Here is a 12,317-nt window from a genome sequence, read left to right as displayed (position 1 = left end):
TCGTCTACCATCCAAATCTGCCAAGAAGACTGAAATGGAGGTTGCAAAGTCTAAGGTTGCATATATTTTATGTCTTTTCTGACACCATGCTGCATACATCAAAGTACCCATTCTCTTTTTTTTTTTTTTTCTTTCTTATCAGATCTGCAGAGAGGCTAGACTACATGTTTTATTACTACACCAGTCAAAGACCACATAGCTTTCTGAACAACAATGACGCTACTTCGATTTCTTAAGAAGTCTGTGGGACATGAAAACTTACCACAGAATCAGTGATGTCACTTCAGTCTGTTTGAATCCCTGCAGAACTGCTGCTGTGTAAAATGTGTGCAGTATCTTCTAGGATTAATTCTACTTTCTGCTGGTATTACACACTAAACACCCCTTAATTTTCCTCTCTTCACCAAGGCGCATGTAAGCCTTTCACAATGACTTTGCTTTTTGTTCTCCACCTCATATTTCATAAAATCTAAGTTAGGTGCCTGAAGCTGATTTCATAATGACATCTCTTTTATTTATTTGCTTATTTGGCTGACTGGTAATTTTTAAATAAGTCTCTGGTATAACTCTAACACATGATCATCCAGAATCAGCCTCCTGCTGCCAAAAATTATCTGTCTCTTTTGATTGAAAGATCAGCCACTTCCTTTGGCATTTTTATTCCAAATGTTAGCTCTGAATCCTCTACCAGCAGCAAAGACGTAACGTTTTGCTGTCTGTTACACATGGAATAGAATACTGCATGTAACTTCTATCAGACGATTAGGTGTAAGGATCTGAATGACGATACTACTGAGAGGTAAGCATGAAATTGTATATTGTCAGAATATCCTCAACTAGGAGATCAATACCTGATCAGTACTGCAGCAAAACAGTTTTCTTCCACCTCTAATTTCAGTGACACCGTATCTCCTAATATTTATAACTCTATCTTACAATAAGGCTGGCTGGAGGAACAATGATGTGATTTATGTGTGAAAACCATTTACCCAAAATAAACTACAGTAAAGTATGCTTAAAAGTATAATTTAAAACTACCATTGTCATGAGAAGATAAAGTACATAGATTTGTATTTCATTTAGGAATAGTGCAACAGCCAATAATTCCAGTAATATTTTGAGTGACTGATTCAGTAGGCTGTTGCAGGGCAGTGGCGCAGTTTAAGTAGCAAGCTAATTTCCTGATACTATTTTTATGCACAGAATAGAAAAACTTCTAGACAATTATTTGGCTAATTACGAGGTCAAGGTGAAATGGCACTGTGTGAAAGAAAAGGTATAGAGAAGGAAAGCAAAAACTAGATAGAACAAGCAGATACAGTGAAAAGTAAGGATACCAAGTCATAAGCAGAGTGAGAACGTGGGAGGTTGCTGACAGAGGCAAAAGGAACAGGAGATGCAGAAAAGATGATCACCCTATAAACAGACAAAAGCGTAGCCCCCTACTGTGGACTTTTTTTTTTTTTTTCATGATCTAGAAATGAACGGTTTTGAGACATTTCCATGTTTCACTACACCTGGCATGATAAAAACCTACTATATGTAATACTTTCAGTTCCACAGGTTGAAAGGTCTGTTCCATATTTCTTATCTTCTTCCTAGCTGTTTCACAACAAAAAAGGAGAGGGAACATGGCCTTGTTTTTCTGTATGATGCACCAGGTACATTTATACCCCTGGCATTTCCCTTCCTTTGGCAGCTCCCCCACAGAACACCCTGTGCGTGGAGAATATAGAAGCAGCAGGACAGAGATTCACAGCAATCAAAAACCTCCTGTGTATCTGAAGCCAAGATAAAATCTCCAGCACTAAAGCTAAAAAACAATTTCAGTGACATCTGGCAGAATTTGCCAGATGTTAATATGTGAATTCATGCACGGTAAGACAGGAAGAAAAGCAGATCTTCATTGAATGAGCTGTACCACACTGAAGAACTGAGAAAAAGTGGCAGAAATGAGTCCTAAAAGAGATAAGCAAAGAAAAAAGTAGCAAGCCCTTCATATGACCATTTCTCAAACACACTTTATATTTAAGTGAATGTTACAGGTCCCTGTTCTTATCAGATGACTTCTTCTTGTAAGATTTTGATGCATTTAAGGTAAGAGATCTTGACTATAAAAATACAAAATAAATAAAAATATTTATTCATAAAGATTTAGGGATGTGTTACAGCCGATGTAAATATGTGACAATTGGTGTAGAAAGAACTGATGGTCCCAAACCCTCTCTGATCATTTTTGTTAAAATAAGTCCCCTTGTCAGTAATGAACAAAGTTATATTGAACCCTTTACCTAAAACTGAGGGAAACTGCCAAATTAAGTCACATGCATCAAAGACCTAAAGACAAGTAAGGAAAGTATTTATTAAACTTGGCCACTGCTAAAGCTGGAACTCTGCACTTGTCTGTATTAAATTGTACCTATTTTTCCAGATCGTTTTTCTGATTCCTCTAATTCCACCTGCCAGCTAGCACCAAGGAAAAAGCTTCAACACAAATTTATAGATCCTGTCCTGAACTTCTGTGCAGCTGTCAGATAGGAAGAACATGTTGCATTTTTATTTTTAGATTCCAACAGAAATGTTCACAGGTTATAACCCCAAGTTTGCCTGCTTCTTCCTTTCAAAAGGATTTAAAATATATTAGTCTAAAATAGTCAATTCACTTCAATGGCTATGGAAGTCCTACTGCAAAAGCAACTTGAAGCTACAGGATACCACCAAAAGTCAGTTACCGGACCTGTAACATATGGAGACTGCAATAAAGAAACAAAGCAGCCACCATTCCCACAGACTCTGTTTTGGACCGGCATTCAACAAACAGGGTACATCCATGGGTTTCAGGCTCTGGTCACACTAGCAGCATCCCCTTCACACGATACTGTGTGTGTTTTGTGTCTCATTGATACACCCCTGTCTGACTCTCCAAACACTGCCCGCGCAGGTTCCTACCAGACTTGTGTAATCCCATTATGAAGTCCTTATCCTGCAGTGCCCCACAAAAGAAGTGTCAGATCCCACCTGGGATTATACCAGATGATGGCATCACCAGTGCCATCTGTGAAGCACTGTACAACACTGTAGGCTTCTGTGACCTATGAGAAAGCCCACAGGAGTATTCACCCAAGCCACTGCTTGCAAACCGACACATGCTGGTATTGTAGCCCCCCTGTACAGAGGAACTGAACCGTACCCATCTGATGATTCAGGATGATGGAGAGTTTGACAGCTGCTTCTTCCCAAGACTACATGTTGCTGCTACTACTCCTACTCCTACTCCTGCTATTACTGCCAGAAACAATAAATATGTAAGAACAATCTCCCTATATATTGTTTCAGATTTAGAACAACCCTGACTTCCAGACTGGAGACTCTTCCAAAATAACCAGAAAAGTTCTTTTCTCTTTTTTTTCTTATAAAATACCTTGTTTTCAAATAATAAAGTTTTTTCCACAGTTTTTTTCCTGATGTATCTTAAAAATTCTGCCCTAAAAACATTTGGAGCCTCATGATGAGTAACTGTGATTCTACCACTGTTAATCTTACATAGAGACTGACATTTGAGTCAAGTTTAATGTAATAGATGAACCCAACTGCTGACTGGTTCCAGTTATGTTAAAATGATCAGTGACTTGTAAAAGCTGCAAAACAATTACCTCCTTGGCAGGCTGAGGAACTAACCCCATACTGAAACGCAGAACTCTTCTCAGGTTGCTTGCTTTGTTGGGGAGACCTTTCCATCCGCCTGTTATTACAAGAACTTCTTTATCTCCCAGATGACTTGCAACAGTGCAGGGGCAGTGAACAATTCACTCATTTACTTCACTGTGCTTTTGCAAAACATTTATGGCAAAATGCAGGTTTTTCTCATAACTCATTAATATCAATCCATTTTCATGTCTCCTGTTCTTATAGAACCCAAATTATGTATGGATTATAAGAATCTAATGTCCCTCCTTGTATTCATTTCACTATGCACTTTTCTCCCTTGTCTTCCCATTTGTTTAGGTGTTGGGGTTTTTTAAGCTCTACTATTTCACATTACTAAGACTTTGCAAATTTTAAGCTGGAAGGTGAGTGGAGTAACAACAACATGCTTAAGTGAAATATTCAATACTTAGCAATTCCAATTATCTTTCAGGTTTCCTATTCAATAGTACAACTAGGTAACCTCACTCTTGGTTTCTATACAGTAGTTTTCACCACAGACTAAGCAGGAAATTATTAGTTTGCCAATACTTCAGATACCCAGATATTCCTGAAATTCCTTCAGTTCTTTCCACTCAAGCTCAATTTAGCTTATCTTGCTACACAATCACAGAACCACAGAACAATGAGGTTGAAAGGGACCTATGGGGATCATCTAGTCCAACCCCACTGCTCAAAGCAGGGTCAGAAGAACCAAGTTGTCCAGGGCTGTGTCCAACTGTGTTTCGAGTATGGCCAAGGATGGAGACTATACAACAGCTCTGGGTAGCCTGTTCCCGTGTTCAACCACTCTCACAGCAAAATAAAAAAAATCTTATATTCAGATAGAATTTTCTGTGTAACAGCTTATGGCCATTGCCTCTTGTCTTCTCAATGGGAATGAATGAGAAGAGTCTAGCTGTTTGTTCTCTAAACCCTTCCATTAGACATTTATAAACATTGACAGGTTTTCCCTTGACCCTTCTCTTCTCCAGGCTAAGTAATCCCAGCTCCCTCAGCTTCTCCACACACGAGAGATGCTTATCATCCTTGTCGCCCGTGGCTGGACTTGTTCCAGTAAGTCCATATCTCTGCTGTACTGGGGTACCCAGAACTGGCACTCCAGATGTGGCCTCACTAGTGCTGAGTAGACAAGAGCAATCACCTCCCTTGACCCATCAGCAGCACTCTTTGTAATGCAGCCACCCAGGAGGCTGTTGGCTGCCTTTGCTGCAAGGGCACATTGCTGGCTCATGGTCAGCTTGCTGTCCACCAGGATCCCTAAGGCCTTTTCTGGAACGCTGCTTTCTAGCTGGTCAGTCCCACTGTGTACTGGTGCCTGGTGTTATTGCTCCCTGGGGGAAGGACTTTGCAATTCCATTTGCTGAACTTCCCAAGATTCTTGTCTGCCATTTCTCCAGTCTGTCAAGATCCTTCTAGCACACCCATCTGGTATAACAGCCATTTATCCCCAGTTTTGTATCATCTGCAGGCTTGCTGAGGCTACAGTCTGTCCCATCATCCTGATCAATAATTAAAAGGTTTAGCAATACTGGCCCCGGTATTGAGGCTTGAGGTACACCACTAGTGACTGATCTCCAGTTAGACTTTGTGCTGGTGATGACTACGCTCTGAGCCTGTCAGTTCAGACAGCTTTCAGTCCACCTCACTGTCCACTTCATTAGCCCATAGTTCATCAGCATGTGAGCTCTCTGATCACTTGTGCTGTAGGAATTTATCACCAATGCCCTCCAGAAACATCCTGAGCTGCTTGTACCCTTCTGTGTTGTACCTTCAGCAGACATGAGTGCTGCAAACCGCCTATGAGATGAAGAGATGATAGCTCAGTATAGTAGCTGCACTTTACCTTCATACTAGTGATTCACCAAGTATCACCTGTTTTGCCTTCCCTTACACATAGTATTTCAAAACTAAATTTTACAAAAAATTTTGTACATCATGTGCTCCAACCACTTAACCACCTTGGTAACCCTCCGCTGGACTCACGCCATTATGTCAATGTCTTATACCCAAGAGCCCCAGATTGGTTCCTTTCAACCCAATTTTGTTGAGTTCCCTCTGTATAGAGCCCTGCCTCCAGTCATCAACAACTCTTCCAATCATATTTTTCTAGTATTAGCTGTTACAGATATTCAAAAGTCATGAGTCAGGCTCCAAGCTATCATGAAGCGGAACCTAATCATAATAAATTTTTATTGTTTATTTGCCTTTTGATTTCTGAATGCATTCTTATTACCTTTTCAAGTTTTACTCTGCAACCACACAAGAGACTGCAAGTCTATTTTTAAATGAAAGCATTAGAGTGGCTTCCTGACCATTCATCACACCACCTTCCTCACTGCTTCCACCACTCACTTCAGAGCTCTCTGCTACGTGGGTTTTTTCTTGCATGCTATGGAAAGGCTCCAAGACAGCAGCTCCATTTCAAGGACACAGAGTTTTCCCACATTTCCTTATGCTCTAAAAAAGCCATGTTTGGGCAATCCTGAGTCAAAAAAAGGAAAGGATGATCTGGGGCAACTTTTACATGAAATAGGAATGAAAGCAGCAATTTTATATATCAGTTCAAAAAAAAATAGAGGAACTGGTACAGGACAGAACTGTCTGGGTGTGACTCTCCTGGGCATTATGCATTGGGGAATACAAGAAGTGGACTGACTAACACTCAGATAAGACAGGCAATACAGAGAATCTATGTGGGTACTCCAGTGAAACTAGAAACCACGGTCATGGGGTTCTGCGTGTGATGTCTGGGCCAATTAATATTTAATTAACCCAAGAAAAATGCAACAGTAAAAAAAAAAAAAAAAAAAAGACAATTTGGTGCCTTTTTTTTTTTTTTTTTTTCAGAGAACTTAGTTGAGTAAATCTCCTGGAATGTGATACCTGGGATTGACCTCCTTTTTCAAATCAGGCAGCATGGGGCTTCAATCAGATCCACATTGCACAAGGGTCTTTTCTCACTGAAGCATCTGCAGGCCTCTGACCAGCCTCATCACCCATCTCTGAAACCCTTCTATTACTCCTGTACTCATATTTATCATGGAGTACAGCTCATGTATAGATTTATCACTGGTTTATCTAATGTCTGTTTAATACTGTATCCACATTTTTCTATTTCATATTTTATGCATTGCACTTTAATTTCAATGAATTTGCTTTCCTGATGCATCTGCCAATTGAGTGGAAATTTTAATTGAAAACTAAACTTGAACTCACTTAGAATATTTGAAATTTAGCATATCATCTTATATTATCTCACCAAATTAATTATATATGATTACATATGTGTGACAGGATAGTCTGAACTGTGGCTGAAGTACCACAGTGATGATAAACAACAAATTGCTAAGTTTGGGAAAGCTGATTATGATTAGACTGTCAAAGGATCAGTGTCAGAACAGTCCTGTTTAACATTTTAATTTTTATATGGAAGGAATAAACAACTGGTTAATTTGCTGGAAATTTGCTGATGCTATTAAACTGGGTGCTACTGAGAATACTAACGAAGACAAAGAAATAATAGCAAGGAACTTAGTTTAGAAATATGTTTTGAAAATAACAAAAGACATTAAATTTTCAAAGCTGTAAAATCCTTAATTAGCAAAAGCATCCTGCAAAATTAAGATATTCAATAACAAAAACAAATCTGAACACAGTGCTAGAAGCAGCACTGGAAGCAGAAAATTAGACAAACACAAAATCTGCATATTAGGTTACATAGGCAGATGCTGGGAGGTAGCTGTCCTTCAGGTGCAAAGATGTATTTCCATTAGAGGGTTTAATTCTCAGACTCTAAATGGATGATCTCTCATGTAAAAACCTAGGTGGTATCCAGGCATTTCAATACCACAAACACAGGCTTGAAGGTATTTCCTGGATTAAGAGATCAGCTCATGAACAGGAAGGAGTAAGAAAACCATAAATACACAACTTTGCAAAGGAGCTAATCAACAAGCAAATGATCTTCATGCATCTGAACAGTAAAAACAACAAATGGCTATCTATATGCCCGGATACATAGTGCAATTCATTTGACCAAATGTAGATAGTTATGCTAACTATATAGGTTAGACAGTGGAAAGAAACAGACTCTTCTAGAACAGGATTCATCTCATTTTAAAGCATACACCTAAATGTCTTGACTATAAAGGCTGACCAGCTCAGACACACATATCTAAAAATAGGTGTGATGAATCAGATATCATCTTTGTATCCATCATCACTTATCTCAGTTCAGTTCAGCTTTGATGGGTGCTATCCATACATACACATCCCACTTATGGATCAGGTCTTAAGAAGGAAGAGGAAGTATTTAGGAACTTTATAATGCTAAACTAGCAGTACATAGATAAAAGTAAGAATGACAGTATTCTCAATAACAATCAAGGCAGAAAGCCCTACAAGTTAAGTGTATTAGAAAGTAGTTGTTTAAATAAGTAGTAATGGGAGCTTTAGAAATACCGTAATTTCAAATTATGCAATGTTATTAGTAGTTCTCTTCCAGAGATTTGAAGAAATGTCTATGAACCGTAAGAGCTCTTATACAGGAGAGATGAAACATGAAGGAAGAAAAATGTCATTTTGATTTTGTATTCAGAACTAGCCACAACCCCACATCTTCTCCTATAGTACCACATAGGTACACATGTTTACACATACAGGCTTTTTAGTAAGCTTAAAGTCAAAGTACCCAACGTGTCTATCGTACCATTTCTGTTGAGAGAATTGCATATTTATATATGCAATGTTCTGTAAATAAAGATTAACAAACTTTCACTGATACAAGAAACACTGTGAAATCTTAAAATATCCTCAGTTTCTCATGCTAATCAGTTATTATGTTATCAGGGAGATGGGTTTCAAATTTCTCTCAATCAGTATACAGAGAAGACAGTATGATCTTAAATCTAACAGAGACAGAATTATATATTACAACTGAAATATGAAATCAGCAAAGTTTAACCAGAAATAAATAATATGTGAAATTGCCTATTGGTAAAACTTTGCAAAAGATGCAGTAAATTCTTCACCCTTGGAAGACTCCGACTAAAAATTGCACATCTTTCAAAAAGATAAATTACAGTTCTGAGGGAGACTGGTAAAGCTGACATAGGAATCACTTGATGGATAGAGGAAATGGTCCATGGAAGTTCAGGCTAATGAAGTCAAGATTACTGTATTTCACAAACTAATCTACTCGCAGGTTTTGATCAAGTTAGGACAGACAGCAGTAACAACAAAAATTAGAAACTAAGAACTAGCAGTTCTTTCATAAGCACAACAAAATTACTAACACTTCTACCACCATGCCTATCACTGCCAACATTACTGTATTAAAAATATTACTGATAAACCAATATCTACCTGCAAGTATCCTTTTCCCAGCCCACATGTTTCATTTTGCTTTTCTGTCATCTGGTTTTCCTCTTCTGTTTGGTATGTAGGTTGTGCTACAAAGGAGAGGCATTTCTCATGTTTTCGCAAACAGAAAATTCTCTATACGACCTCTTAATAAATAGATCTTAGTCCCAAGGACAAAGGCTTGGCACTTCACTTGGCTTAGAAGTATGCCTGTATTATAGCACCACTATGACTTCAGCTAGCAGGACACCACACTTAAGACAAATGACCCTCTGACTTTTATATCTCACTGCATTTCTAACCACTCCACAGTTTAAATGTCTTACTTTATTAATACTGTTTTCCAAGTTTTGTGGAGAGAAGTTTACACTGAAGTTCATCCTTCTGGCTGTGGATGTGGTTTCTGTCTATGCAGACTTAAAGATCAGACCTTTTTAAGACACCTTGACCTTGTCAGGATTCAGTAAAACAGTCTTTCGTGTAAATGAGAATTGGATCAAGAGTATTTTTCCCATTGTAATACAAGCACCTACACAACTGATTGTATCAGTAAAATTTTAATAATTTAATAGGTACCACATAAATATTGTAAACCAATTCCAGCTACCTGTCAGTTTTTCTTGTGAGTTTTCTTATATATTGAGGAATTCCTGTTTCTGTTAGTGTTGGTTCAGAATTGGAACATCATTAGAACAAAACAGTGAATGCAATTCAACATCCCTCCCTTCACAGTAAAAATGAACACATATTTAATTGGGCAGCATTTAATCACAAAACTGAGAAAAAAATCACAAAAACCTCATGAATTTCCTTAAATAATGCATTTAATAACATTTTCAGAAAATCTTCCATTCCAGCCTGCAATCCATGAAATATATTGTTATGGCAAAGTACTGTAGCAATATTGGATCCACCCAGCAACAAGAAGCCAATTCCAAACAAAAATGTGAATAAAAATCATTTCTCTCATCTTTCTGTTGCTAAATACCTCTGGAGTTAACACCCCTCACTACAGCTTCAAACCCTACCTCTTCAAATATAGCACTGTTCAAAACATTTGGGTCTTTGCATATCTTGTGGTTTAGATGATACCAAAGCATGCACTCCTAAAGGATGCCTGTGCTTGGAAACTGCTCATAAGATATTAGGGCAACACCTTTTTCTGTTTCTTCTCTTTTTAAAACCCCATGGAACGCTGACTTCCTCTTCACATTTCATCAGCCTCCTGTTGATGACTCCTCTCTCTTGGATCCCTGCCTCTCCTGCTTACTGTGGGCAGATGAGATGTCACAGAGCACTCAAGAGTCAGTGGTCATGGGCAGGAGAAAGGAGCTTGGAGCAGTAAGGATGTGAGCCCAGATAACGCCTATGTTAACAGCAAGCAAGACAATCCCTGCAGTGGTAAAATAGGGCAAGAGCCACAGACAGAGGAAACAGACAGCAGGACTAAATACTTTGACTATGGTAGACATAGAAGATTTGGAGAATCACCAGAAAAACTGGCTATGAAGAGCCTCAGAGAACAGTGCTTCATTCCTTTTTTTACTGCAGATTCCTTCTGTATGTTTAAAATATTTAATATGCCTCTGTGTCAAACAAGAAAATGCTTTTAGTGATACGGTGTCAGATGGTATCTGAAATAGATAGATGGCACCTGAACGTGAAAAACATTTTTATTTTAAAAGATTGTCTGTGCAAAATAAATAAATAAATAAATTACCTTTAAGTGTGATGCAAAACCAAAATGTTTAATCTTTCAGTGGAACTACTCAAATCAGACAAGTGGTCTGACCACCTTTTACTTTGAAAGAAACCCTGGTTTACTTCTCCTGACACTGTATGAGTTGTCCAGCAGTTCACCATTCTCAGAGCAGTTTGTCAGGCTGCCACACTTTAGCCTAATTGCAAATGATCCAGAACTTCAATTATTTTTTTTTTTAGTTCCTTGCCTTCAGAAGGAAAACAGGTCCCTGCATTGCATTGTTTTATCAGTGCTTTACTGTGAAACCTAAGAAAATTGCAAGATGTGTCTGAGAATGACAGAAGAATGGAGGCATTACTGGTGATATTTCTTTAGAGGCTGACTGCACAAGTCACAAATCAAAATCGTGTAATTTGCTCCAAGAACAATAGTATTCACCAGAGATCTGGGTTCATTGAAACACAACACACCAGCATAAAAACCTGAACTGAAGTTGCCCTAAATGAAGTGTAAAATGCACTATTTTTACCAGAATGTGATTATTCTGATAGATCTCCATTTTCATTTTACAATGCAAAAAGAGGCATTTTATGAAACCTTCACAATAAACATTACAAAATATATATCTGTGTAGAATATCACACAAGCAAAACATCCACGAGGAGACTATAAGCAGGGAGGTGCAGAACAGGAGAAAGTGATTTTGTGAAGAATTTTGCAAGGGGTTTTGATGCTATTAGAAATAGAAAATCACAAACATTGTATTTCTCTATGAAAAAGAATTCTGGAAATAATCCATTTTGTGTTGACTGAGATGATTAACCTTCATAAAAAGAGTAATTTAAATTTTTACTCTTTTTTATTTTGAATTTTCATGTGTGATCTAGTTCAAAACTCTCTACCACCTCAACTGAAATTAATTTTGAAAGGCAAATGTAAGTGCATGTAATTTCAAAAGTTATGTCAAGACTGTCTAAACTATCCTTCCTTTGGCTTTTGAAATTAAGGCTTGGTGATAGCAATGCGATTTTGTGATAGCAACTGTGATTTTGAAAGAAATTGTGCTCTGCATGAATAGTTCTCCTCACAATTTTCTCCTTATACAAGAGTTAAAAGAGTTAAAAGCGAGACCAGAGCGCAGGATATGTTTCCCCAGCATCACAAAATACAATCTATGAAGAAGCTGTGAATGGGGAGGCATACCCACACCATAGTCATGCCCTTCATCAGCTCCAGTGAGTGGTGGCCTGGGTGCCCACGGGAGTGGCATGGAGGAGCTTCCCGCTCTTCACTCCTGGCCGCAGTGCTGCCACCACCCCAGCTCCCAGCACACGGTATGGCTTTGCTGACCTGGTTTCCAGGTTTTCTGGCTAGACACGAGAGACCAAAGAAGGAGATTTTGTAACAGACAAAGATGAAGAGGGGGTGGTGGGAAGTGAGTTCTCTCGACCATATGCTGCGATCCCACTGAAAGACAGAGGTGATGGAAAAGGCATTGTTACTACATCTTTTTACATTAAAATTCCCACAGACACCTAGGGTAGGC

At 38.5% G+C, this 12,317-nt stretch overlaps 1 protein-coding gene and 1 long non-coding RNA gene across 2 annotated transcripts in view; both read right to left on the bottom strand.

The window, feature by feature from the left end:
• Positions 1-12,317, bottom strand: part of GABBR2 (gamma-aminobutyric acid type B receptor subunit 2) — a 490,629-nt gene that overhangs the window by 457,703 nt on the left and 20,609 nt on the right. The window lies entirely within an intron of this gene.
• The window catches only part of LOC121085503, a 30,324-nt gene that overhangs the window by 12,497 nt on the left and 5,510 nt on the right, over positions 1-12,317 (bottom strand). The gene's annotated exons all lie outside the window — the stretch shown is intronic.

This window comes from Falco naumanni, chromosome 3 (assembly GCF_017639655.2).
Source record: "Falco naumanni isolate bFalNau1 chromosome 3, bFalNau1.pat, whole genome shotgun sequence".
In the NCBI taxonomy this organism is placed as follows: Eukaryota; Metazoa; Chordata; class Aves; order Falconiformes; family Falconidae; genus Falco; species Falco naumanni.
This window is presented reverse-complemented; position numbering and strand designations above follow the sequence as displayed.